General features: G+C 39.0%; 1 long non-coding RNA gene across 1 annotated transcript; it reads left to right on the top strand.

The window, feature by feature from the left end:
- The first annotated feature begins 1,308 nt into the window (after positions 1-1,308).
- Positions 1,309-5,776, top strand: LOC121887465. Its single transcript, XR_006092977.1, has 3 exons — positions 1,309-1,489; positions 3,089-3,158; positions 5,493-5,776. It is a non-coding gene; the product is annotated as an uncharacterized LOC121887465 (long non-coding RNA).
- The last annotated feature ends 4,438 nt before the right edge of the window (positions 5,777-10,214 follow it).

The following is a 10,214-nucleotide window of genomic DNA, read 5'->3' as shown; positions in this document are numbered from 1 at the left end:
GCTCCACATGAAAGCATCTGTCATCAGACAGATATAACCTCTTATGTGCTTGTCCCCGCAATGTTACTGGTTTCATTCACAACAAAGCTGAACCGGCATTTTCCCTGAAATGTTACTAGGTCTTGAGGTGGGAAATTGGTGGTGCAGATTTCCTTGAATATTGATGCCTGCTCCCATTCACACATGACCCTAAGCAGGAAATGTTTCTGAACATTTCAGGGGTAGACTGCATGTGTGAAAGGGGCTCTAGATTAGCCATTATAGCTAATTGCATAGTGACGTACCTCCAGGACAACTTGCCAGCGAACAAAATTAGCTGCCTGTAAAACCTATTTAGTCCTCCTGTAGTGTTCCTTCCGACATTGGGCTTGCATGTTTTGCAACCATTTATTCATCCTTTATCTCTGGACTGAATGTATGACCCATTTAGCTAATACATTACTGTTAATTTTGATAATAGTGAAACATTCTGGTCACATATTGCATATTTACCCTTTCCTTTCAGCAAGGTCTTGGGTTTTCTCTTAATTAGAAGTCTCTTTGGTGCTTTAGGACAAGTATGATATGATATTATAATGTTAAACACAAAGCAGCCAACCATAACTCCCTCACTCTCAAACTGTAACACATTATATCAGTCTCAAGGGCTTTGGGAAATTTAACCCCTCTCTGGTTTGAGGCAACAGTTCTTGTTTGAATTAGGGGTTGGTGTGAGACGGGGTTTCGTGGAAATGGAAAAGACAGAAGTGGAAGCTGTGGCTTATGTGAATAGCCCTCTTAGAAATGACTCGTTTTCAGCTGTGAGAGATAGCACCAAAATGATTCCCTTTAGACTTTAGGCCTTTATTAATGTCCCAGTCCAGGTTTTCTCTAAGGGACACATGACCGAAGACAAGCTTCCACTTTCATCTCCCAGTTAATGAGAAAAGGCCAGATAACCATTGAACCCCTCAAGGCTTAAGCAGAGATATGGAGGGAGGGTTCTCGTAATCTCCTAACATAAAGCTTCATGCTTCACTGCCCTGGGATCCGGGACCACTTCAATAAGTCAATATATACACATTTAAACATCATGTTCAAGACATGTATTTGCTCTTTGACTGTATATCAGATGCTGCTCTAAAAGGGACTCTCTGTCATAGCTATAGATGGGTTTTCTAATGCTACCTAGTATGTGATTTGATAGGGATTCACCAAAGGTCCCTACATGTTTCCCTGGGCCGTCACAGCTGCCTTTAATCAGTCGTCAAGCAGCCCTGTTCAATAAGCTCGTCAGTCTGTGAGTCTGTGAGTGTGTATGTAGTCGATTCACTTCATCAGCCAATGCTTGATTGTAAAGACTATGCAACCGATCTTCCAGCCAGTGTTTTATATACCTAGGCTGCCTTCTGTTGAGAGTTTTGCTTTTTTGTTCCTGCCTGGCTGAAACCTTTTGTAAATCTCTGAAAAGATAAACTGCCTCAGTCTCCTGTCTACTCACTGCATTCAGGTCCTCATTCTCTGCCATTGTCGCACTCTCTTTTTACTCTCCAATCCCTGTTTTGAGTCTTCAGATTTTCCCTCAATAGCTCTTGTGTTTTCTCAAGATTCATCCGAAGTACTTCTGGTGAAGGACTGATGTTAATGTTTGCGAGCAATCAAACAAATTGGAAAAATCAATCCACTTAGCGTCTGCTAAGAAAACATACAAAGACAGAAAGAAAGTGAGAGTTACATAAATTTAAAGGTGCACTAACCAATATTTTTATATTAACAGTGAGTCAAATGTTGTGTAATGTGAGAAGAGTCAGACAGAGAATTATCACCTAACTCAGCATTTCCTTTCAGTTCAACAGAGTGTTTTAGTCTCTATTAAATTATTGTTTTGGTTTTTGTAAATGTACTGTTATGGTTCAGTCTCACCACTCTTGTTACCTTTGATTTGGTTTCAGAAAAAAAAACCGAAATGAAACAAAAACTTCTGATATACAAACTGTTTGTTACCTTCTCAGCACCAAACGGCGAACAGACCTAGTTAGTGACTCTCTGGTGTTTTCAGCCTGTCAGCAATTACAGGGACTTAAAAGAAAGCTGAGGCTGGTTCTTGACTTCAAGAAAAATACTGGTTTATTGCAAATTGGGTCTTATATTTGAATTTTTGATTAATTTTCCATTGGTTTTGATAACACTATACTCACCTTGAGATCTGGGAAAGCAGTGACATTGCCAAAAAGACATCAGATGAGGCAAGAAACACAAGCAGTCAGACAATCATACAGGCCCTATACAAACCTGGGGATTTTACCCAAACTGTCTGTTGAAAAACATCCATCACACTTTACGGACCAACTTCCTGCTCAACTTTGACTTCCTTTACATTTCAGTTGTGCACAAATAATGTTCCTGTGCAATGAAGGATCATTATCAACATTTCACTTTGTGTTTTACCTCCAAGTTCAAATAATCTGGCTTGTTTACAACCTGTCTGACCACTCACATTTTTGGCCCTGTGTTGTAGCAAGCAATTAACTTAGTGGGTGCACTGTTTTCATAGCCAATAGAAAATTGGCCAAAACTACAAAAATAAGTTGTCATAAACGTAGGAAAGAATTCAAATAGAAGGATCAGTAAGTTTCGTACATCAGTGCAAGTTCTCTTCACTTTGTTTACAGAGATCACAAGTTTATTGTAGAATGATATATATTCAAGAGAACACCCTCGATGATGGCTCCCGTGTTGTCAGTGATTTATTGGAGAGCTCTTTGGGAATTTGGTATACAATCCTAAAATAAGCACTTTGCTTTTAAATTCCCTAAACAAATTCAAGAATGTCAAAACTATTATACATTTTTTCACCAAAACAAGCTGGAGGAAAGAAATGTTGTGCACTTCTAAAACTTCTCATAATTTAAACTCCATGACAGTGTCACATCATGTACCAGCCTCTGTTCCTCAGGCACCAAGGGGAACATGTGGCATTATCATTTAACCGCAGACAGTATCAATTATCAGTTTTCTGACTCATGACTTCCCATCCTTTCACTTCCCCTCCTAAACTGCTCCATTTCCAATCTTCTCTCCTATTAACGCTTTTCTGTAATTGCATTAGGAGCGACAAAGAAGAAATAGATGTGCAAAACATATGTTCCAGAAGCAAAGTAATTTCTCCACATCTGCAGGTAATTGAATTTTAATTGTTAGGTAGAAAGTGCATTTTGCGATTGAGTGGGAATGTATAAAAAAAAAGAAGAGGAACAGCAGTGGGCAAAAACAGCCTTATTATTACACTGATCATCGAGTTAATCACTATGTATGACCACACAACCTGTTTGAAACCATATTTATTGCACAGGGTAAGGCCGCACATCCGAGTGCTCACACACGTGCCCTTACATACACACGAATATAGTCTTTAATAATAACACAGGTCTGACTTAGCTTGGTTGCCCTTGAAATGACTCTGAGCTCATTTACCATTTTGTCCTGTAAGGGAAAATTCCACAAAATAGATCAAACTGCGAGATTATTATGTGGCAGCAAACCCCTGCTGAAGCGGAGCTGGTAAACATATGTGTATTGCTTGATAATAGGAGTTATGGGGGGGTCAAAGCCTGTGGCAGACAGCTGATACACACATGCTGTTATTTCATTGTGATTAGATTTTTAGCCATTTGAATCTTATAGTCTAAAAGGTGATTGGTATTGTGTTAAAATGTGGAACAACTGTATAAAGAAGGAACCAATAATAGAGTTAGGGAGCTTTGTTATTCAGTCATTGATCCTAACTGCTTCATTTAGAGTAGCTGGCACTTACTTATCAGTCAGCTTAAAGGTATAAATTGACTTGAGGTTGATGAGAGGCTCAGCTGTTGAAGCATATGGCTTTGCATCTTTTATAGCAAATTACTTCAGCCAACTTTATCAGTGTACCCAAGCTGTATCCTCCTCAGTTCATTTGGCACGGAATCCAGCTAATCCAATCTGATTATTTTATTTTTGTTAAGTAGTCTGTTTTGTTCCATACTCTGTTTAGCTGAATGTTTCTTTGTTATTAGAAGCACACTTTTCTGAAGCAACAATTCTGAAGTTAATGTGGCAATCAAGTGGTGCATATTGAATCTGCCCCTGTTGCCTTTTTGGAGTTGATTCTTTACAACTTTTGTCCTGTCAACATAAACCTTGAAGTCTATTATCAGGGGTAACTGTACATATTAACAAAAAACCTTGGGCTCTATTTGTTTTTTTTCGGCTACTCATGTTTGGTATTTTACGATTCAAGTGCGCTGCTCCACAGTGAAAGCAGATGAAGAGTGTCAACAGCAATCAAGCCTTGCAATTTTCTATATTTTTCTTATTGTCAAGAAATCTCATTCGCAGAGCTAAACCAACATTTAATTAATTCTACTTACAAGTATTGTGTGTGCTTGTCCAAAGCTTGATATATCTTATTTTGTCTGTGCCATAGACCTCCGTTGTCAAAAAACGATTAAAAACACATCAGTGAGTCACATCGCTGCACTGGGTGACATGTTCCTTCACATTAGTTTTTTTAGAAACAGCTGCAAAGACTAATAATAATGATCATGTTTTCATTCTCTGGAGACTAGTTAGTGTACAGTGGACGCCACTGCACATGCAGGGGAATGTGGTTCTGTTTACAGTGCTTCACTAGCTTGTTGTGCTACATATCACAACCTCTTGACTTTGTATTAAAGTTCTTTATGATCAGAAAAGTATGGAAAATCGCCAGCCATATACCGTCTTAAAACCCAGGCTTGAAATTGTATAGTACTCATTTTTCATACTATATGCAACATGAACTTCACAAGATATGCAACATGTGCTTCAATGTCACTCCAATATGTTTCTGGGTATTTGAAGGATTTCTAGGAATTGTTATTTTTATAGTTTTACAGAGAAATGTGTACATGAACAGCTCCTAATCAAAAGCAAATCAAAATTGAACTTGAATGTGTCTGTTAGCCAATTTGACGTCAATAGAAATCACTTGAATGAAAAAAGACATTCTTCTTTATAACTATACATCTAACTATGCCTATGATGTGAATGATTGACATTCAACACAAAAATCTTGAAATGTCGGTATGTAACATAAGTGGGAGAGATGGAGGGTAGAGGCAGCCAGAACCTTACAAGGCCTTCTCCACCACAGGAACTTAATGACACATAATTATTGTGGAGGCATTGTCACAGGTTCTGCTTTTGTTTCCATTGTTCTCCACCCAGTTTGAAAGTGCATTACTGAACTTATTTTTAACATACAGATGGTATTCTGATGTTTCACATGCATATTTTGCTGCCTTGCTATACATTTGTCCTTGTAAACTGTAGAATATTTTCACAGTATGTCCCTAAGTTTGATTACATTTCACAGTAATGTTCAAGTTGCACAGGTATTTTCAAAATAACATTTCCAGCAGTGAGACAGTGCGACCAAAAGCTTACAAAGGGTTCCATGACACAACATCGCTGTCTTTTATTCTCTCTTGAAGAATAAAGACCCTTGGACACCCTGCAATCTATTCTCCACCAGATTCCTCAGCTGCATCTCCCCCATCTTCTGATTCAGGACAACACCTGGCCTCTCTCGGGGGATGCACCCCGCAGTGGAGAGTTGCAGACTGAAGTGGCAGCTGGTCTGGTGCGTCCACTCTCTGCTGTCAACCTCCTACTGCCAATTGGAGTAAACAGAAAGAAAATCTATATTAGCCCCACTTATTGCATTGTTTTCTGTCCCATAACTGCTCTTGCCTATCAAACAGTGCATTAAATTATGTCCTGGTGTTGCCTTTTTTAATGAAGTATATCCAGAATGTTCTGGTTTGTAAAATACAACCTTACCTACCCAACCTACTTAAAACCAAATTCTTACTGGTTCTTTAAAGTTCAGGTTATGGGCAGTTTAACGTTGTGTGTCATTAAGTTCCCATAGTGAAAAAGCCTACAGTGTATATAACAGACTGATGAAATCTGTCTTAAAGCCAAAGTAGTTCCATTTTACTCTAATATCAGTGAAAAATCTCCTACATTGGGCAACAGCTCCCTCAGCACCAGAACTAGAGTAATCCAATCTGTCATCTCCATATCTCTCCATCAAAAAATTGTCCAGAGCTCCATCACTGCTTTTTTATAAGAAAATGTAGATTGGATTTGTCCTGATTGAACCCATACCCAAACCCAACCCTGGACTTTTGGTGAGATGATAAATAGTTCTCTCATTCCTCTGGCAGACTGAAGCCTTTAATATCATCTCATTTTCAGCTGCACTCAGCTATTGAAGGCAAATCCAGCCATAAAATGACCACAAGTAAGTTTCTAGACTTTGCACCACTGATTCATTAAAATAAAGCTTCTAGTTTTGCTGAAGAAAAGCAAGCATGAGACCAGTATTTCATCATGAGGGTGGTTTTCTTATCGTCAGTGTACTGACCCTGGAGAACCACTGCTTGGCTTTAGCTGTGACCACAGATATCTCAAAGCTCCAATTGGATTAGAGACATTGAGCTATTGGAATTGAAATAGTTGGAATTGAGCAGCTATGAAATAGGTTGTATTTCTCAGATGGCATTAACCCAGCCCACAGGGAGACGGAGTATGCTGCGGGCGTGTGGAAGAGATCAGAGAGAGGGGATCCTCCTCTGCAGCTCCATTGTAGTCCAGGTAGCATAGATCAAACAGAGCAATCCCCACAGAGCTCCCCAGAAAGTGCTTACCGGGAGGCAATCTTAGGCAACCCCAAAAGACAGGCATGGCATATGGCCTTTTGAAGATAGTGGTTTGAGATTAGAGCATATCCCGAATCAGGGCGCATTGAGAGGGGCTAAACTGCAAGTATGTTGGTAAGAGACAGAATGACAGATAAGGGAAAGGCAAAAATTTTAATGCAGCTGTTTCAAAGTACACAGCAGAAAATGTATATAGACCTGTTCAGATATTGATCGGCGCAGACGTCAAGGGCTTGAGGCAGAGATGTTTTCAAGAACTGACTGGAATTCAATAAAGATGATGCTAAAATGGGTAACATCATGCTTCTCTCCTTCACCTTTCTGTGAAATTAGATGAATTTCTTGACAGGAGTATGACTTGTTTTCCAGTTTGTGTGGCCACTAATTTTCTATCTGGACTAATTTCCGGTTCTATTCTTGTGTCTGCTATGCCCTTTTCAATTTGAGAGCATAAAAAACAATCCAGTGTACTCTATAATAGCATAATTTATGACAGACTATAGTAGCAGTGTGTGTGTGTGTGTGTGTATGTATGTATGCGTGTGTGTTCTCTCTCCCTCATCGAGTGCTGTTTCTGACAGCTGTTCCCTGCAGCAGCCCAGAGAGTCGCCCACTGCTGCGATGCCACTTTATCTCCCAAACATCTGAGTAATAGAAAAACTGCTTCATTGTACGCTAAGGGGGCTGATATAAAAAGGCACCTCACTTGACCGGGACTTATTACCACTCTATTTGTGAAGCGATGTCTTGGCGATATTTCGTCTGATAAGATGGCAATTTCAATAAGAGGCTTCACTGGCTTTTGTCCCCTGTGGGCTTTGGCTTTAGTAAAAGGGATATATTTCACAGGGGAGAGCTTGATGAAATGAGGGGTGAGCATTTGCAAAAGTGAGATAAAACTGTCTTTTTGCAGACGTTTTGCCAGGGAGTCATAAGAAGTTTGCTCCACGTAGAAGTGGAACAGTCTGTGGTTGGTGTCCCATCCATTTTCCACTCTGATGAAGAGTGGAAAATGGGGAGGCTATTGGCGGTGGTGGTGGTGGTGGTGGTGGTGATGGCAGGGAGGCGATTTGTGGATGTGCCAAGCCCAAAATTAAGATGACAGCAATGACAAGGCTCAATACCAACCAGATCTATCCCACTGATGCAAGCTGCAAGCTTAACAACCGATGTAGGCTGCGTCTCTGCGTGTGCATCTGAGTTTGTGCATACGTGCATGTGTTTAATATGGAAGCCCTGAGAGACAAGTGAGAAAAAAAAATTCTGGTGATCCATTTTCTAAATCTGATGTTAATTGTTTTCTCTCCTGTGTTTATGACTTAAGAACAGGTGAAAAAAGGTTTTGCCAGGGTAATTTAAGTTCCTTATTTTTTAAAAATCTGAACCAGGTGAAAAAAGAAAAGTTTTGCTAGGATAATTTTTCTAAGTTACTTTTTTCCACACCTGTTTTCACAAGTGAAAAAAAAAGTTTTGGCAGTTCATTTTTGGGCAATTTTACATGAACATATGTTGTGTTAAAAAAAGAGAATGAGATTGAAAATCTTGATTTTCATTGTACTGAATCTTTAAAATCTTGCTCCCAAAATGTGAAGTAGCATTGAATACATTTCTGGCCAAAAAAAAAAACCATGACTGTAATGTTATGTAACTTGCTAACACACAATATACAATATGTACCTTGTGTTTAGAGTGCATGGAGAAATTAAAACTCACATGGAAGAAAACATGAATGCTTTTCGTCCTATTTAGAACATGGGGTAGTGGTGCACTTCAGACTGTTTTGGCCAAACTTTTTTTTCCGCCTGTTTTTACAAATGGAAAAAAAAGGCAACTTTAGAAAAATTATCCTGGCAAAACTTTTTTCCCCACCTGACATACCCTTTTTTTAATCTTAAAAGATTATCCTTTTTTCACCTGTTCTCAAGCAATAAACACAGGAGAGAAAACAATTTAGATCAGACTTAGAAAATGGATCAGCAGAATTTTCTTTTCCTCACTTGCCTCTCAGGGCTTCCATAGATTGATGTAGCGTGCAATATGTGCGCCTGTTGACAAGATCATGGAGACTCAGTGTCAAACCAGACAGCTGATTGCAGGCTGGAATAACACCTGGCAATACGCTTGTCTACAGCTGAGGTGAATCACTGCACATGTATGTCGACTGAAATGTCAGAGTGGCGGCATTGGAAAACAAAGAAGTAAACAGGGGTGGAAATGGCAGCATGTGGGAAAATGTTTTATTGGCTGTTTGATGTGTTTGCTTAAGTAAAAAAAATTCTATTTTATTTTATTCTCGAAAGAATAGGCTGTGAAAAATACTATATAGAAAATGAGCAGTGGTAACTGATGATATGTAGTTTTAAAATTCAGAAAGTGATCATAACTTGTTCTCCAATGAACCTTCATTAATAATTCTCCTATTTCCCATTCTGGACCATTTTACTCGAATCAAATAATTGACATTCACCATGTTCTCTTTCAATTTAGCTGAAATTTTAAGGGTAAAGTCATGTTGAAAATTAAATGGTATTCATAAATTAACCTAGATTTTTTTTCCATTTTTCATTTAGAAAATAATTTTGTGTCCTTTGAAAAATGGTTTTGACTGAGAGATTAAAATAAATGGTTCTCAGTGAAAGCCAGGTTCACTCCCGCTGACCTCCTGCTCGCTGCTTGGAAGACAGCAGATCTTAAGTTCTCCTGGTTTGGGTCTTTCTTGGTTATACATGGTCCTCTCTCTCTACTAATGAAGATTAATTATATGAAGATAACAAAAGGAGAAGAGTTATTAGGGAAATTGCCTCTCCCACTCAAATAAGACGGCCATTCTTTTGGAGATAAGGAAAAAAGCCACTTATTATCTTCACTGGGAGCAAAGACTGGTCTCAAGTATATGCTCAAAAAGGATATGGATCTACCCTAATCACAAGGCTCTCTTGACTGTGGCCCACTAGTGCTGCCCTTAAAATAACTCAGCCCTAATGTATGGTCAGTAGTTCTGCCCTAAGTGAAATGTGGAAACTGAAACAGGATACTGCTAATTAAAAGCCTGTCTCTGATTACCACAGTGTGCTCTCAGTATGTAACACAATTCAAGAAACCTCACTGAAAATGTGATAATGACCATTAAGTTGTATAAAAGAAAGGAGTGTAAGGTTGTAGATGGGGATGATGACAGGAGGACACAGCAAAAGAGAAGGGGAGTAGCTCCTCTTCTTCAGACTCCCAGAAGTAAGGGTGCAGACTAATTACTGCAAGTAATTTAGTACGTGTTAATGTATGTTTTACAGCCAGTCTTTTGGGGCAAGTCAAGGCTTAAGATGTATCAAATTAAGTCTCAAGTCAAGTCTCACGTCCTTGAGGGCAAACTGCAATTCAGTGAAAGTATTTCAGGTGTCTGACATTGAACATTTTCTTTCAAAGCTGTGTTGTTATTGATTTAAACATAGATGAGAAACTGTCCTTTGAAAGTATAGTCCTAATGATCAA

Source organism: Thunnus maccoyii, chromosome 20, assembly GCF_910596095.1.
Source record: "Thunnus maccoyii chromosome 20, fThuMac1.1, whole genome shotgun sequence".
Taxonomy (NCBI): domain Eukaryota; kingdom Metazoa; phylum Chordata; class Actinopteri; order Scombriformes; family Scombridae; genus Thunnus; species Thunnus maccoyii.
Note: the sequence above shows the minus strand (reverse complement) of the source record. Positions and strands in the feature narration are given on the sequence as shown.